General features: G+C 45.6%; 1 long non-coding RNA gene across 1 annotated transcript; it reads right to left on the bottom strand.

The window, feature by feature from the left end:
* Nucleotides 1-10397: 10397 nt before the first annotated feature.
* LOC121587277 lies at nt 10398-13936 on the bottom strand. Its single transcript, XR_006004035.2, has 2 exons — nt 13510-13936; nt 10398-11157 (listed from the first exon to the last, which is right to left on the bottom strand). It is a non-coding gene; the product is annotated as an uncharacterized LOC121587277 (long non-coding RNA).
* Between the last annotated feature and the right edge of the window lie 4872 nt (nt 13937-18808).

The following is an 18808-nucleotide window of genomic DNA, read 5'->3' as shown; positions in this document are numbered from 1 at the left end:
GGTACCTCTCGTCCGTCCGACGATGGCACTGCTGACGCCGCTGCTCCTCTCCTGCCTGGGTCTCCCCCTTCATCGCCTTCCGGTACCGGACGGCCTCCTCCTTCGTAATCTGCCCCCAGCCGAGGAGGACATCCACCAGCGTTACCTCCTGCGTGTGTTCCTGGACACGCTGCTTGGTCCTGGTTTGGTGGGTTTTTCTGTCACGATCGTCATAGGAGTGAGTAGACCAAGGCGCAGCGTGTGAAACAAACATGACTTTAATATTTAAAGTTTACCAAACAAAACACGACTCGTGAAGTCCACGGTGACAAACACCGACACGGAACAAAAACCCACAAACCCAAAGTGAAACACAGACAGTTAAATATGGCTCCCAATCAGAGACAACCAGCAAACAGCTGACACTGCGTTGCCTCTGATTGGGAGTCACTCAGTCAAACATAGAATAAACCAAACTAGAACCCCCAACATCGACATAGAACACATAGAATGAACACACCCTGGCTCAACATAATGAGTCCCAGAGCCAGGGTATGACAGTACCCCCCCCTAAAGGCGCGGACTGCGACCGCTCCTCAACTAAACAAAACAGGGAGGGCTGGGCGGGCATACCTCCTCGGCGGCGGTTCTGGCTCCGGCCTTGACCACCACCCTCCAATACACCCCCCCATAGTGCCCCTGGTCCAGTCTGTCGACTCGCACCCCTGGCTTGGTGCGTGGAGGAGGAACGGGCCTTACCAGGCTGACGACGCGCACCCCTGGCTTGGTGCGTGGAAGAGAGACGGGCCGGACCGGGCTGGCGACGCGCACCGTAGGTTTGGTGCGAGTGGCAGGAACAGGCCGGGTCGGGCTGGCGACGCGCACCGTAGGTTTGGTGCGAGTGGCAGGAACAGGCCGGACCGGGCTGGCGACGCGCACCGTAGGTTTGGTGCGAGTGGCAGGAACAGGCTGGGTCGGGCTGGCGACGCGCACCGTAGACTTGGTGCGGGTGACAGGAACAGGCCGGACCGGGCTGGCGACGCACACCGTAGGCTTGGTGCGTGGAGCAGGGACAGGCCGGGCTGGGCTGTCGACGCACACCGTACTCTTGGTGCGTGGAGCAGGGACAGGCCGGGCTGGGCTGGCGACGCACACCGTAGGCTTGGTGCGTGGAGCAGGAACAGGCCGGGCTGGGCTGTCGACGCACACCGTAGGCTTGTTGCGTGGAGCAGGGACAGGCCGGGCTGGGCTGGCGACGCACACCGTAGGCTTGGTGCGTGGAGCAGGGACAGGCCGGGCTGGGCTGGCGACGCACACCGTAGGCTTGGTGCGTGGAGCAGGAACAGGCCGGGCTGGGCTGTCGACGCACACCGTAGGCTTGGTGCGTGGAGCAGGGACAGGCCGGACTGGGCTGGCGACGCACACCGTAGGCTTGGTGCGTGGAGCAGGAACAGGCCGGGCTGGGCTGTCGACGCACACCGTAGGCTTGGTGCGTGGAGCAGGGACAGGCCGGACTGGGCTGGCTACGCACACCGTAGGCTTGGTGCGTGGAGCAGGAACAGGCCGGACCGTACTGGGAACACACACCACTGGCTTTAAACGGGGATCAGGAACGGGCCGGACCGGACTGGCAATACACCTCAGTACCTCTCGCCGTGCCTCTACAACTTCCTTCCCTCCTCTCGCCAATGGCTCCCGTAACCCGGTGGCCTTCTCTCCTCGTCTCCTATTTCGCCCTGTGGCAGCCTCCTGCTGCCCAGTCGCCCATGCCGTGTGCCCCCCCCTAAAAAATTATTGGGGGTACCTCTCGTCCGTCCGACGATGGCACTGCTGACGCCGCTGCTCCTCTCCTGCCTGGGTCTCCCCCTTCATCGCCTTCCGGTACCGGACGGCCTCCTCCTTCGTAATCTGCCCCCAGCCGAGGAGGACATCCACCAGCGTTACCTCCTGCGTGTGTTCCTGGACACGCTGCTTGGTCCTGGTTTGGTGGGTTTTTCTGTCACGATCGTCATAGGAGTGAGTAGACCAAGGCGCAGCGTGTGAAACAAACATGACTTTAATATTTAAAGTTTACCAAACAAAACACGACTCGTGAAGTCCACGGTGACAAACACCGACACGGAACAAAAACCCACAAACCCAAAGTGAAACACAGACAGTTAAATATGGCTCCCAATCAGAGACAACCAGCAAACAGCTGACACTCGTTGCCTCTGATTGGGAGTCACTCAGTCAAACATAGAATAAACCAAACTAGAACCCCCAACATCGACATAGAACACATAGAATGAACACACCCTGGCTCAACATAATGAGTCCCAGAGCCAGGGTGTGACACTCCGACAGTGCAGTATATCTAACAAGTAATATCTAACTACTTCACAACATATACCCAATACACACAAATCTAAGTAAAGCAACGGAATTAAGAATATATAAATAAATATATGGACGAGCAATGTCAGAGCAGCATAGACTAAGATACAGTAGAATAGTATAGAATACAGTATATACATATGAGATGAGTAATGTAAGATATGTAAACATGATTAAAGTGACTAGTGTTCATTTTTTGAAGTGGCCAGTGATTTCAAATCTATGTAAACTACCGGTCAAAAGTTTTAGAACACCTACTCATTCAGGGGTTTTTCTTTATTTTTACTATTTTCTACATTGTAGAATAATAGTGAAGACATCAAAACTAGGAAATAACACATATGGAATCATGTAGAAACCAAAGAAAGTGTTAAACAAATCAAAATATATTTTATATTTGAGATTCTTCAAATAGCCACCCTTTGCCCTGATGACAGCTTTGCACACTCTTGGCATTCTCTCAACCAGCTTCACCTGAAATGCTTTTCCAAAAGTTCCCACATATGCTGAGCACTTGTTGGCTGGTTTTCCTCCTCCATGCTTTATGGTGGGAAATACACATGTGGAGATCATCCGTTCACCCACACCGCATCTCACAAAGACACAGTGGTTTGAACCAAAAATCTCAAATTTGGACTCTAGACCAAAGGACAAATTTCCACCGGTCTATTGTCCATTGCTCGTGTTTCTTGGCCCAAGCAAGGCTCTTCTTCTTATTGGTGTCCTTTAGTAGTAGTTTCTTTGCAGCAATTTGACCATGTGTTATTTAATAGTTTTGATGTCTTCACTATTATTCTACAATGTAGAAGATAGTAAAAAATAAAGAAAAACCCTTGAATGAGTAGGTGATCTAAAACGTTTGACCGGTAGTGTATGTAGGCAGCAGCCTCTAATGTGCTAGTGATGGCTATTTAACAGTCTGATGGCCTTGAGATAGAAGCTGTTTTTCAGTCTCTCGGTCCCAGCATTGATGCACCTGTACTGACCTCGCCTTCTGGATGATAGCGGGGTGAACAGGCAGTGGCTCGGGTGGTTGTTGTTCTTTATTGATATTTTTGGCCTTCCTGTGACATCGGGTGTTGTAGGTGTCCTGGAGGGCTGGTAGTTTGCCACCGGTGATGCTATGGGCAGACCGCACCACTCTCTGGAGAGCCCTGCGGTTGCGGGCGGTGCAGTTGCCGTACCAGGCGGTGATACAGCCCGACAGGATGCTCTCAATTGTGCATCTGTAAAAGTTTGTGAGGGTTTTAGGTGCCAAGCCAAATTCCTTCAGCCTTCTGAGGTTGAAGATACGCTGTTGCGCCTTCTTCACCACACTGTCTGTGTGGGTGGACCATTTCAATTTGTCAGTGATGTGTACGCCAAGGAACTTGAAGCTTTCCACCTTCTCCACTGCGGTCCTGTTGATGTGGATAGGGGGGGTACTCCCTCTTCTGTTTCCTGAAGTCCACGATCATCTCCTTTGTTTTGTTGACGTTGAGTGAGAGGTTATTTTCCTGGCACCACACTCCCAGAGCCCTCACCTCCTCCCTGTAGGCTGTCTCGTCATTGTTGGTAATCAAGCCTACTACTGTTGTGTCGTCTGCAAACTTGATGATTGAGTTGGAGGTGTGCTTGGCCACGCAGTCATGGGTGAACAGGGATTACAGGGTGTGGCTGAGCACGCACCCTTGTGGGGCCCCAGTGTTGAGGATCAGCGAAGTGGAGGTGTTGTTTCCTACCTTCACCACCTGGGGGTCCAGGACCCAGTTGCACAGGGCGGGATTCAGACCCAGGGCCTCGAGCTTAATGATGAGCTTGGAGGGTACTATGGTGTTGAATGCTGAGCTATAGTCAATGAACAAAATTCTTACATACAGTGGGGGGAAAAAAGTATTTAGTCAGCCACCAATTGTGCAAGTTCTCCCACTTAAAAAGATGAGAGAAGCCTGTAATTTTCATCATAGGTACACGTCAACTATGACAGACAAATTGTGCATTTTTTTTCCAGAAAATCACATTGTAGGATTTTTTATGAATTTGTTTGCAAATTATGGTGGAAAATAAGTATTTGGTCACCTACAAACAAGCAAGATTTCTATTTCTGGCTCTCACAGACTTGTAACTTCTTCTTTAAGAGGCTCCTCTGTCCTCCACTCGTTACCTGTATTAATGGCACCTGTTTGAACTTGTTATCAGTATAAAAGACACCTGTCCACAACCTCAAACAGTCACACTCCAAACTCCACTATGGCCAAGACCAAAGAGCTGTCAAAGGACACCAGAAACAAAATTGTAGACCTGCACCAGGCTGGGAAGACTGAATCTGCAATAGGTAAGCAGCTTGGTTTGAAGAAATCAACTGTGGGAGCAATTATTAGGAAATGGAAGACATACAAGACCACTGATAATCTCCCTCGATCTGGGGCTCCACGCAAGATCTCACCCCGTGGGGTCAAAATGATCACAAGAACGGTGAGCAAAAATCCCAGAACCACATGGGGGACCTAGTGAATGACCTGCAGAGAGCTGGGACCAAAGTAACAAAGCCTACCATCAGTAACACACTACGCCGCCAGGGACTCAAATCCTGCAGTGCCAGACGTGTCCCCCTGCTTAAGCCAGTACATGTCCAGGCCCGTCTGAAGTTTGCTAGAGTGCATTTGGATGATCCAGAAGAGGATTGGGAGAATGTCATATGGTCAGATGAAACCAAAATATAACTTTTTGGTAAAAACTCAACTCGTCGTGTTTGGAGGACAAAGAATGCTGAGTTGCATCCAAAGAACACCATACCTACTGTGAAGCATGGGGGTGGAAACATCATGCTTTGGGGCTGTTTTTCTGCAAAGGGATCAGGACAACTGATCCGTGTAAAGGAAAGAATGAATGGGGCCATGTATCGTGAGATTTTGATTGAAAACCTCCTTCCATCAGCAAGGGCATTGAAGATGAAACATGGCTGGGTCTTTCAGCATGACAATGATCCCAAACACACCGCCCGGGCAATGAAGGAGTGGCTTCGTAAGAAGCATTTCAAGGTCCTGGAGTGGCCTAGCCAGTCTCCAGATCTCAACCCCATAGAAAATCTTTGGAGGGAGTTGAAAGTCCGTGTTGCCCAGCGACAGCCCCAAAACATCACTGCTCTAGAGGAGATCTGCATGGAGGAATGGGCCAAAATACCAGCAACAGTGTGTGAAAACCTTGTGAAGATGTTTGACCTGTGTCATTGCCAACAAAGGGTATATAACAAAGTATTGAGAAACTTTTGTTATTGACCAAATACATATTTTCCACCATAATTTGCAAATAAATTCATTAAAAATCCTACAATGTGATTTTCTGGATTTATTTTCCTCATTTTGTCTGTCATAGTTGACGTATACCTATGATGAAAATTACAGGCCTCTCTCATCTTTTTAAGTGGGAGAACTTGCACAATTGGTGGCTGACTAAATACTTTTTTCCCCCACTGTAGGTATTCTTCTTGTCCAGATGGGATAGGGCAGTGTGCAGTGTGATGGCGATTGCATCGTCTGTGGATCTATTGGGCCAGACGGATTACCAGGACGTGTACTCCGAGCATGTGCTGACCAACTGGCAAGTGTCTTCACTGACATTTTCAACATGTCCCTGACTGAGTCTGTAATACCAACATGTTTCAAGCAGACCACCATAGTCCCCGTGCCCAAGAACTCTAAGATAACCTGCCTAAATGACTACCGACCCGTAGCACTGACGTCTGTAGCCATGAAGTGCTTTGAAAGACTGGTCATGGCTCACATCAACAGCATAATCCCAGAAACCCTAGACCCACTCCAATTTGCATACCGCCCCAACAGATCCACAGATGATGCAATCTCTATCGCACTCCACACTGCCCTTTCCCACCTGGACAAAAGGAACACCTACGTGAGAATGCTATTCATTGACTACAGCTCAGCATTCAACACCATAGTGCCCTCTAAGCTCATCACTAAGCTAAGGATCTTGGGACTAAACACCTCCCTCTGCAATTGGATCCTGGACTTCCTGACGGGCCGCCCCCAGGTGGTAAGGGTAGGTAACAACACATCTGCCACACTGATCCTCAACACGGGGGCTCCTCAGGGGTGCGTGCTCAGTCCCCTCCTGTACTCTCTGTTCACCCATGACTGCATGGCCAGGCACGACTCCAACACCATCATTAAGTTTGCCGACGACACAACAGTGGTAGGCCTGATCACCGACAACGATGAGACAGCCTATAGGGAGGAGGTCAGAGATCTGGCCGTGTGGTGCCAGGACAACAACCTCTCCCTCAACGTGACCAAGACAAAGGAGATGATTGTGGACTACAGGAAAAAAAAAGAGGACTGAGCACGCCCCCATTCTCATCAACGGGGCTGTAGTGGAACAGGTTGAGAGCTTCAAGTTCCTTGGTGTCCACATCACCAACGAACTATCATGGTCCAAACACACCAAGACAGTCGTGAAGAGGGCACGACAAAGCCTATTCCCCCTCAGGAGACTAAAAAGATTTGGCATGGGTCCTCAGATCCTCAAAAAATTCTACAGCTGCACCATCGAGAGCATCCTGACTGGTTGCATCACCGCCTGGTATGGCAACTGCTTGGCCTCTGACCGCAAGGCACTACAGAGGGTAGTGCGTACGGCCCAGTACATCACTGGGGCAAAGCTTCCTGCCATCCAGGACCTCTATACCAGGCGGTGTCAGAGGAAGGCCCTCAAAATTGTCAAAGACTCCAGCCACCCTAGTCATAGACTGTTCTCTCTGCTACCGCACGCCAAGCGGTACCGGAGTGCCAAGTCTAGGTCCAAAAGACTTCTCAACAGCTTCTACCCCCAAGCCATAAGACTCCTGAACAGCTAATCATGGCTACCCGGACTATTTGCACTGCCCCCCCCACCCCATCCTTTTTACGCTGCTGCTACTCTGTTAAGTATTTATGCATAGTCACTTTAATCTACCCACATGTACATATTACCTCAACTACCTCAACTAGCCGGTGCCCCCGCACATTGACTCTGCAACGGTACCCCCCTGTATATATAGCCTCCCTACTGTCACTTTATTTTACATCTGCTCTTTTTTTTTTCTTTTTTTTCTCAACACTTTTTTGTTGTTGTTTTATTTTAATTTTGTATTAAAAATAAATGCACTGTTGGTTAAGGGCTGTAAGTAAGCATTTCACTGTAATGTCTGCACCTGTTGTATTCGGCGCATGTGACCAATAAAATTTGATTTGATTTGATTTGATTTATTGGGGCGGTAAGCAAATTGAAGTGGGTCTAGGGTGGCAGGTAAATGGACAGTAAGCGTGTTGTTTCCTCAGGTGAAATAATAGACGTTTTGGTTCTATTCTATCATTTCTTAATATTGTCAATCCAATATCCTGTGACGTCAAGCCTGCTTACATTTCATGGACTTTCAGATGTGAGAAAGTTCCTTTATCCCGGCTCATCGTATTGTGAAGTCACAAGGAATTTACTTGATTATTGCCCCACTTCCTTTAAAAGTAGTGCACTATATAGGGAATAGAGTGCCATTTTGGATGCAGACTGGGTCTTCAGTGTTATGGATATCACAGAACCAAACCAGCAACAGAATTGCCAGTGATGCAACATGTCAAGGATTTCTCAAAATGATATTTGACACGCTCTACCGCACTTCCTCTCTTAATCTTTGAATTTGACTTCCTGATTCACACCCATGGTATTGGTTTACAGGCCGTGCCATTTCTGACCACAGAAACCACAACTGACTGTCAAACAATGACACCTCATTCATGTTTGAAGAAGTTGTGGCAGTCAGTCTGGATAGTGTGTTCTTAAGTGTAATAGCATTTTAAAAATCTGAATGGCTTGTATGTGCTTAGACTGTGAATGGACTTTCCTTTAGCCCATGTCACACACTATATACTATGTATCAGAGCATATGAGCGGAGTGGAGCGGGAGCGGACGGATTTTGAACAGAGCGCAGAGCCGCATTTTTAAAAGGACGGAGCGTCGTCCTATGTCCCTCTCCAATTTCGCTCGCTCACACCACGAGTCTGAAGCATGCTCAAGCCTGACCCAGAATCCATCTGTTTAATTTAATTTGTGTCATCCATGAATTTGTATTTTATAGAGCGAGAGGAGCAGCAGCAGCAACAAGAGAAAAAGGTTGAGGAATTCAAAAGTTTATTCACTGCACACAAAGGCCCAACCATAACAAGGGAGAGAAAAAGAGAGCTGGATGTAGCATTTTTTTTGAAATGATTTTCATGGACTATGAACCGCTGAGTAAAGGAGAACGCGAAGGGATGCAACACTTCGCCAGCGCAGCTCAAACGGGCTACACCCCCCCAAGAAACTATGATAAATCAGTACTTTACTTTGTCAAATTTACATCTGAGATGCCCCATTCACATGCTTCAGCTGGCGACCAAAAACGCCTTTAACGAGCACGACAACATTAATAGGCTGTTAGTGAAAGTCGGGCACCTGGTGAAAAGTGTACGCAAGAGCACAGAGGAAACCGACCAATTAGGTGTCCGCCCCACAAATGCCTGCGCCATTCGATGGAGCAGCCAGCTGCGGATGATTCAGTCGTTCATCCGGTTGTTCCAAAAAGACCCGTTATGGCAAAACAAACTCAAGTCTAATGTTGCAAACATCACCCTGAATCAAGTACGGCAGCTGACGCACCTTGTCAGTGTGCTGACACCACTAGCAGATCTCACAGACAAAATGCAGAAGGAGCTGGGGAACCTGGGGATGATCCTCCCTGCTGTCACATAAATCAAATCCCTGCTCACCGATTACACTCACGCTGCACTTCCAATGTGCATCGCTGCTTTTGCAGAAACATTGGCAAACAACGTGTCAATTCGCTATGGAATATACTATACTGATTAACATCTCATTTTAGCGTCAGTGTTAGATCCCCGTTTCAAGACAGAATGGATAATCCGGGGAGATAAAGTAAGGCTGTGGTTTAAGCTAAAAGTGAAATACATGCAGATTTTGTTCCTTTTTTGGAGTGAGCGGGGGGCGATTTGAGTGGAGCGCGATGCAAACTGCGTTGAGCGCTGAGCGATAATGAGCGGACTGGCCTGATGTGGCTTTGAGCGGGGGGAGCGGAGGGGTGAACAGCTCCGTGAGCGAGGAGCTGAGATTCTCACCGCTCCGCTCCGCTCCGCTCCGCTCATATGCTCTGCTATGTATGATAAAACTCATGACATCATTCCTCGTCAATTGGGGTTAAAATAAGTCAAGGGGGTTCATGTTCATAGTGTATAATTAAAACATTAGGGGGTTCATGTTCATAGTGTATAATTCAAACATTAGGGGGTTCATGTTCATAGTGTATAATTAAAACATTAGGGGGTTCATGTTCATAGTGTATAATTAAAACATTAGGGGGTTCATGTGCATAGTGTATAATTAAAACATTAGGGGGTTCATGTTCATAGTGTATAATTCAAACATTAGGGGGTTCATGTTCATAGTGTATAATTAAAACATTAGGGGGTTCATGTGCATAGTGTATAATTAAAACATTAGGGGGTTCATGTTCATAGTGTATAATTAAAACATTAGGGGGTTCATGTTCATAGTGTATAATTCAAACATTAGGGGGTTCATGTTCATAGTGTATAATTCAAACATTAGTGGGTTCATGTTCATAGTGTATAATTAAAACATTAGGGGGTTCATATTCATGGTGTATAATTCAAACATTAGGGGGTTCATATTCATGGTGTATAATTCAAACATTAGGGTGTTCATATTCATGGTGTATAATTCAAACATTAGGGGGTTCATATTCATGGTGTATAATTCAAACATTAGTGGGTTCATGTTCATAGTGTGTAATTAAAACGTGCTAAAATTAGAAGTAAAGGCTTTTGATCATAGACAGCTGAACAGAAAGCAGGACCAAAAAAGCAAACGTTTAAAAGTAAATTAAATATAAACCAGAAACGGACATTGATTTTACGTTACGTAACTTTAAAAGTAAAGAATACACTCTTTTGATCGTAGACAGCTGAGCAGAAATCAGGACCAACAAAGAAGTAAATAGAGAAATATATCTCAGGTTTATTAAGAACTTTCTTCATCTTCAAAACATGTTAAGACAGTAGTTATAAAACAGTATGTACACATTATTATTTAAGTTAAAGCATGCCAGAGAAAACAAAGGACTTATGCATGTTTTATAACCTGGCCCCAGATCTGTTTGTGCTAACAGGTCAACTCCTTGTCATACCAAACATTAGCAGGACAAGGAGTTGACATGAAAGCACAAACAGATCTTGGACCAGGCTACATGTTATACCCAATTCAAAAACAAGTCATTGGCTCTCTGCTCCAAAAAAAGAAAGACAATAATGATAACAATTGTTTTACCACAATTACTGACACAGTGTTCTGAGGTACAAAAATAAGCAACCGCATACTGAACCCAAAACCATTTCCACTGTGTGGTGGGGTCAGAGTGGGGGTGGACGGGACACAACTCAAAAGAGACAGAAACAAGTGTCTTGAGGACACATAGCTTGTGTCCCAAATACCACCCTATCCCCTATGGGCCCTTGTCAAAAGTAGTACACTATATAGGGAATAGGGTGCCATAGCGATCTCTACAGACCCAGATAGATAACTAAAACTAAAACAATCCACGGTTGATCTGCTTTCTGAAGGGAGAATTTGTATAGAGCTGAAATGAAAAGAATACAGTATTTACTGCTGGAGAGTGTGAAGGCAAAAGTCTCCTTGAGAGTGACTGACTATACTGTTTGTATTTAGAGTCCATGACAGGGGAGAGTACAGGCTGGCTACACTCTGAAAGGGTTCTGTAAGTGGAAGGGTTCTACCTAAAACAATAAATAGTTATCCTACAGGAGACAAACCCTTTTTTATAAGGGGTGAATCCTAACTTAAAGCTAGAATTCTTAGTTGCTACATACATTTTTGGACTTTAAATTAATGATATATACAGTACCCATTTATTGTTGAAGAATAGAACTTCTAAATGTCTCATGAGCTTAGTTCAACTGTCATACTCCATCAGAACCTAAAAGCTTGTTTACTCCAATGTTTGTAAACAATGTAAATGTAAACAAACACTGTCAAGCCTCAAAACATGGTTAAAACTATCATTTTGATATCATGGAGCGGCTCCGTCTATGAATTTGAGTGGTTACATTTCTCCAGGCCCGTCCCTCACCTTTTTACCAAAACAGAGGCAGGGAACCGCTTTGTTATTGTTTCACCTAAGGATTCTAGCTTTAAATCAAATGTTCACTTAGGGCTGGTTTCCCAGACACCGATTTAGCCTAGTCCTGGACTAAAAAGCCAATGGAGATTCTGGACTAAAAAGCCAATGGAGATTCTGGACTAAAAAGCCAATGGAGATTCTGGACTAAAAAGACAATGGAGATTTTGGACTAAAAAGACAATGGATAAGGCTTAGGGCTCTATTCAATCCGCATCGTGGAAGTTCAGCTTTACAGCGTGATTGAAATTTAAAGGCAATGTTCCTGCTTTAGCGAAGACTGCAATACAGTGCATTCGCAAAGTATTCAGACCCCTTCACTTTTCCACATTTTGTTACATTACAGCCTTATTCTAAAATGGATTAAATAAATAAAAATCCTCATCAACCCCATAATGACAAAACGAAAAACAGGTTTTTAAAAATACCATATTTACATAAGTATTCAGACCATTTGCTATGAGACTTGAAATTGAGCTCAGGTGCATCCTGTTTCCATTGATCATCCTTTAGATGTTTCTACAACTTGATTGGAGTCCACCTGTGGTCAATTCAATTGATTGGACATGATTTGGAAAGGCACACACATATCTATATAAGGTCCCACAGTTGACAGTGCATGTGAGAGCAAAAACCAAGCCATGAGGTCGAAGGAATTGTCCGTAGAGCTCCCAGACAGGATTGTGTCGAGACACAGATCTGGGGAAGGGCACCAAACATTCCCAAGAACACAGTGGCCTCCATCATTCTTAAATGGAAGAAGTTTGGAACCACCAAGACTCTTCATTGAGCTGGCCGCCTGGCCAAACTGAGCAATCGGGGGAGAAGGGCCTTGGCCAGGGAGGTGACCAAGAACATGATGATCACTCTGATAGAGATCCAGAGTTCCTCTGTGGAGATGGGAGAACCTTCCAGAAGGACAACCATCTCTGCAGCACTCCACCAATCAGGCCTTTATGGTAGAGTGGCCAGACGGAAGCCACTCCTCAGTAAAAGGCACATGACAGCCCGCTTGGAGTTTGCCAAAAGGCACCTAAAGGACACTCAGACCATGAGAAACAAGATTCTCTGGTCTGATGAAACCAAGATTGAACTCTTTGGCCTGAATACCAAGCTTCACGTCTGGAGGAAACCAGGCACCACTCATCACCTGGCCAATACCATCCCTACGGTGAAACATGGTGGTGGCAGCATCATGCTGTGGGGATGTTTTTCAGCGGCAGGGACTGGGAGACTAGTCAGGATCGAGGGAAAGATGAACGGAGCAAAGTACTCAGGACCTCAGACTGGGGCGAAGGTTCACCTTCCAACAGGACAATGACCCTAAGCACACAGCAAAGACAACGCATGAGTGGCTTTGGGACAAGTATCTGAATGTACTTGAGTGGCCCAGCCAGAGCCCGGACTTGAACCCGATCTAACATCTCTGGAGAGACCTGAAAATAGCTGTGCAGTGACGCTCCCCATCCAACCTGACAGAGCTTGAGAGGATCTGCAGAGAAGAATGGGAGAAACTCCCCAAATACAGGTGTGCTGAGCTTGTAGCGTCATACCCAAGAAGACTTGAGGCTGTAATCGCTGCCAAAGGTGCTTCAACAAAGTACTGTGGAAAGGGTCTGATGTCATTATGGGGTATTGTGTGTAGATTAATGAGGGAAAAAAAACTATTTAATCCATTTTAGAATAAGGCTGTTACGTAACAACAAAATGTGGAAAAAGTCAAGAGGTCCGAATACTTTCCAAATGCACTGATACGTCGGCTCAATCGGAAATGACCTTAACATTTCTATCGTGGAATCTGTAACGCTTCAGCTTTCCAGATTGAACAGAGCCCTAAATCTCCGTCTGATAAACCGTCCCATTGATATTAGTGCATAACTGAAAGTTGATTTACCTTGTAGTTAGGACACACCCCCTAAGAGTTTTCTGTTGTATCCTGTCATCTCAGGTGATACTGAGAACCAAGAGACAAGTCATTAGAAATTAAGTAATGGCCACTACAGGGGTGAAATCATTAGTCCAAATGAGAGTTTCTATTGGACAAATTCAGGTAGGTCCCTCCCAGTTTCGTTCCGTTTGCTTCCGTTTAGGAAACGTTTTGCAACAGAATCAGCGTAATGAATACGCCCCAGATGATATCGCATGCAAACGAACTCAGTAATTTCACAGAGTTCCTAGAAAGGTAAATTTGCCTGCAGGGTTCTATGTGACACAACTCATGACCATTACTCAGTTTAAACAGATGACAGTATCAATCTGGGGTAGGGCTCTCCAACCCTGTTCCTGGAGAGCTACCCTCCTGCTGGTTTTCACTCCAACCTGGTTCCTGGAGAGCTACGCTCCTGCTGGTTTTCACTCCAACCTGGTTCCTGGAGAGCTACCCTCCTGCTGGTTTTCACTCCAACCCGGTTCCTGGAGAACTAACCTCCTGTAGGTTCTCTCCAACCCCAGTTCTAACCAACCAAATTCATCTTATCATCCAGCTAATTATTAAATCAGGTTTGCTGAATTAGGGTTGGAGTGAAAACCTATAGGAGAGTAGTCCTCCAGGAACAGGGTTGGAGTTAAAACCTACAAGAGGGTAGCTCTCCAGGAACAGGGTTGGAGTGAAAACCTACAGGACAGTAGCTCTCCAGGAACAGGGTTGGAGAGCCCTGCTCTGGGGGGGGTTCACCTGGTCAGTGATCACAGTGCTACAGTAGACAGGTACTACCACCATAAGTCTGAAGGGGGGTAGAGACAGAAGGGATCCAGTTTCCCGGACACATATTAAGCCTAGTCATGGAAGAGAGATTCTCCATTGAATGGGCTTTTTAGGTCCAGGACTAGGTTTAATCTGTGTCCAAGAAAAGCTAAATGTGTTTAAGGCAGTGTGAAGAACATCCGCATTGGACTGCACCATGTGAAGAATTTCATGACATCATATATTCCATTCTATCATTGTACCTCCCTCACATTGTTTTGGCTGAAGTGAATAAAATACTAACCCATCTATTCTCAGGCTGAAGTGAATAAAATACTAACCCATCTATTCTCAAGGCTGAAGTGAATAAAATACTAACCCATCTATTCTCAAGGCTGAAGTGAATAAAATACTAACCCATCTATTCTCAGGCTGAAGTGAATAAAATACTAACCCATCTATTCTCAAGGCTGAAGTGAATAAAATACTAACCCATCTATTCTCAAGGCTGAAGTGAATAAAATACTAACCCATCTATTCTCAAGGCTGAAGTGAATAAAATACTAACCCATCTATTCTCAAGGCTGAAGTGAATAAAATACTAACCCATCTATTCTCAAGGCTGAAGTGAATAAAATACTAACCCATCTATTCTCAGGCTTTTCTTCAAGAATGTTTCATCTGAAAGCCTACCTCTTGATGAGTAGAAGTTATTCACATGCGACCAGTTTGGCTTTTCCAATCAATACACCATATACATTACACTGTAATCTGTAATCATGACTGACAGGCCCCATATTTAAACTCAGTTGATGACACCAGTTTACAACGTCAGCTTTCAATATCAATGTAATTTATTCAGCAGAAATATAACTTTTGGAATAGAATTTCAAAAATAAAATGGATCAGCGTGGATGCAGGTCATGTCAGACCAAATCCTAACTTCTACTTAATTATGTCCAATTGTCGCGTAGGACAAATCTCAATTCTCCACCCTTCTCCAAAAAAGTGTGCACTTATGTACTCTCTTTTGCCAATGCTTACACCAATCCTATGCTTTTACATCCACGACGATTGTGCAAAAAATGAAGAAGAATCGGGATGTAATCTTAGTCATGCATTGATGTCAAAGGGAAACATATATTTGAAGTTAGGATTTGCCCCCTTATTTGTAGACCCCTCAGTCACATTTGACCTGAACAAGTCATACAGTTCAAAATACCACATTAACCCTGAATCATTCCAATTTCTTTAAAAAAGGGAGATGTTGTTGTTGTTGTTGTTGAATTCATCCCCATCCTTTGAATTCATAACTACACCACATCTCAACTATTAAAAATAAAAAAATAAAGTCGTAGAAAAAAGTGCTTGATCATTCCCCTTCAGGAGAGCTAGAGTCCAGTTCTGGTTCCATGATCAATGTGAACACTTGTTGTTTTAAAGGAGGTGAGGGTTGGCCCATACCAGTCCAGCACAAAGATATTACTTTAGACAGAGAATATATCCCTTTTGTGACCGTGCCCTTTTTGTGGAATCTGCAGTGGTACTGTGTTTTTTTTTTAAATGTGTAAAACATTAAATATAAAATTGAGAGGAAATATTAATTATTTGGTAAAACAATGCTGTTAATTTGGTATAGATTTGGTAAAATGATAATGTCACAGTGTTATTCAATAGATCAATACACGGGAAAATGTGCAGGACAGGTCTGGGAAATATAATATATGACTTTGGACTGATGAGATGGGTCTAGAGACTAAAGCATGAACCGGATTCTCTGTGCACTGGACTGGCCGTCAACCTCCCTTTGTATACCACCGCGTTCAACTGCTACATTTAAAAGGAATCTCATCGTGATAATGACAATATTCTGAATGAAAACGCTAGATTATAAAACACAGACAACAGAATTTACAACAATGCAAAAACCAAACAACATCAAAAATCTCAAAAATATACAACTTGAATTTTATGCAAAATAAATACAGTCAATTATGTATATGAAGGTATATTTGTCAGGACATGAGGCATTTTTCTAATTTGGTTACTGTTCAGAATGTGACTGCCACTTGGTCATAAAAACAGACACAAACCTTTAAGCTTTTGCACCCCAAAATCTTAGACCCAGGGCCTCTCACCCCAGTCCCCCCTCCATCTCAAAGCAGGAAAGGGTTCTTTGTTATGTCCCCTTTATAGTAACGTACCCTAAACATCTCCCACATTCATCATCATATTGATTGTCTTACTCACAACACACACTGGAGGTCCATCACTGATTAATCCATTGTCATCTTTGGGGAAAAGGAGAAGCCCCTAGCTAAAAGACTAGCCATCTTCTATTCAAGACTTCCCCATAGAAGTCTGAGGAAACTCATAAAGATCACTAATCTACTATACACCTTGACATGAATATTCACAGATACAAACCAAACAGATCTTTTTTTCCTCTCTCAGCATACATGGAATTAATAAATAGTATTTTCTCTTTCAATATAGTATTATTACATATTTATAACATATATTACTTAGTTTTCTCTTTGACATGCTTTGTTCTGATTGGTCTTTGTCTTTAGCTGTATAGTTGCCGTTAGTTAATGGTTGGGGGTTGCTACACATGCTGTTGTTGTTGTTGTTGCTGTTGTTGTTGGTGCTTCTATCTGTTTATTTGAGTCTCCCTGAGTAGTGTGGCTTTACAGTGGAGACAGAGAAGACCAGGAGACAGCAAGGCAGAGGACACGCGCACACACACAAACACACACACACACACACACACAAACAGAAACACACACAGACACAGACACAATAACCTCTCCCTATAGGCGTCTGTACCTAGCTACGACCTCTCACTGTCTATATCTGAAACTCTGATGGCCTTTTTATATCAAAGTGAGAAGAAAAACATGTGTTAATCCATATAAAAACCACTTGTGTTGACAGTCTATAAAAGTAATGGTCATAAGGGGCCTCTCTCAGTCCAGTCCTGTATACCCAACACCACTACCCCAAGTCACATTCTATCTATCCACTATCTCTCTCTACTTCTCTCTCTCATACCCCTGTTCTGCCCCTTCCTCCTTTCCTCCACATGGTCCTTCTTTCCAATCTCTGTTGTCTCCTTTGATCTCTGTCCTTAACTGTTACAGTACATAGACACGTTGCAGACAGACAGAAAGACAAAACACACGTTGCAGACCGACAGAAAGACAAAACACACGTTGCAGACAGACAAAACACACGTTGCAGACCGACAGAAAGACAAAACACACGTTGCAGACAGACAAAACACACGTTGCAGACAGACAGAAAGACAAAACACACGTTGCAGACAGACAGAAAGACAAAACACACGTTGCAGACAGAAAGACAAAACACACGTTGCAGACAGACAGACAAAACACACGTTGCAGACAGACAGAAAGACAAAACACACGTTGCAGACAGGGGGGATAGCTGAACATGCTGGAAGAGGGGGTACAGGGGGGATAGCTGTCCATGCTGGAAGAAGAGGAGGTACAGGGGGGATAGCTGTCCATGCTGGAAGAGGAGGTACAGGGGGGATAGCTGACCATGCTGGAAGAAGAGGAGGTACAGGGGGGATAGCTGACCATGCTGGAAGAAGAGGGGGTACAGGGGGGATAGCTGTCCATGCTGGAAGAAGAGGAGGTACAGGGGGGATAGCTGTCCATGCTGGAAGAAGAGGGGGTACAGGGGGGATAGCTGTCCATGCTGGAAGAGGGGGTACAGGGGGGATAGCTGACCATGCTGGAAGAAGAGGGGGTACAGGGGGGATAGCTGACCATGCTGGAAGAAGAGGGGGTACAGGGGGGATAGCTGACCATGCTGGAAGAAGAGGGGGTACAGGGGGGATAGCTGACCATGCTGGAAGAAGAGGAGGTACAGGGGGGATAGCTGACCATGCTGGAAGAAGAGGGGGTACAGGGGGGATAGCTGACCATGCTGGAAGAAGAGGGGGTACAGGGGGGATAGCTGACCATGCTGGAAGAAGTGGAGGTACAGGGGGGATAGCTGTCCATGCTGGAAGAAGAGGGGGTACAGGGGGGATAGCTGACCATGCTGGAAGAAGAGGAGGTACAGGGGGGGATAGCTGACCATGCTGGAAGAAGAGGGGGTACAGGGGGGGATAGCTGACCATGCTGGAAGAAGAGGGGGTACAGGGGGGATAGCTGTCCATGCTGGAAGAAGAGGGGGTACAGGGGGGATAGCTGACCATGCTGGAAGAAGAGGGGGTACAGGGGGGATAGCTGACCATGCTGGAAGAAGAGGGGGGTACAGGGGGATAGCTGACCATGCTGGAAGAAGAGGGGGTACAGGGGGGATAGCTGACCATGCTGGAAGAAGAGGGGGTACAGGGGGGATAGCTGACCATGCTGGAAGAGGAGGTACAGGGGGGATAGCTGACCATGCTGGAAGAAGAGGGGGTACAGGGGGGATAGCTGACCATGCTGGAAGAAGAGGGGGTACAGGGGGATAGCTGACCATGCTGGAAGAAGAGGGGGTACAGGGGGGG

This window comes from Coregonus clupeaformis, chromosome 18, assembly GCF_020615455.1.
Source record: "Coregonus clupeaformis isolate EN_2021a chromosome 18, ASM2061545v1, whole genome shotgun sequence".
NCBI classification, from domain to species: domain Eukaryota; kingdom Metazoa; phylum Chordata; class Actinopteri; order Salmoniformes; family Salmonidae; genus Coregonus; species Coregonus clupeaformis.
The sequence above is the reverse complement of the archived record's forward strand: the minus strand, read 5'-3'. Positions and strand labels throughout refer to the sequence as shown.